The sequence below is a fragment of the Rhinolophus sinicus genome, linkage group LG06, assembly GCF_036562045.2.
Source record: "Rhinolophus sinicus isolate RSC01 linkage group LG06, ASM3656204v1, whole genome shotgun sequence".
NCBI lineage: Eukaryota > Metazoa > Chordata > Mammalia > Chiroptera > Rhinolophidae > Rhinolophus > Rhinolophus sinicus.
The window spans coordinates 156,491,976-156,492,324 of NC_133756.1; positions in this window are offsets into that span (position 1 = coordinate 156,491,976).

Genomic DNA, 349 nt, shown 5'->3' on the forward strand with positions numbered 1-349 from the left:
GAAAGCAAGCCAAACTTAGCTTCCATGGTTACATCTGGAGGTTTCGACCCATGACACCAAATAAAAACGGGAAGAGAGAAGTAAAAGCATGGCTTACTGAAGTGGTCTCAGGAAGACAAAAGCTACACTGTGGAAACAGACTCTATGTTAGAATCATCTTGGGCAATCTTCCATGAGCTTGAGGGGAGAGGCTCAAGTACACCGTAGTTATAGCAGGAAAAAGGTTTAACTGTGTGCCGTTTCCATTGAGGTGGACAGAAACAAAGGAAATTCAAGTGGGGAGGAGAAAAACGACTTCCCAGCCTAGAGCTGGGCATCAGCCAATTAAGAGTTCTGATTTACTTAAATG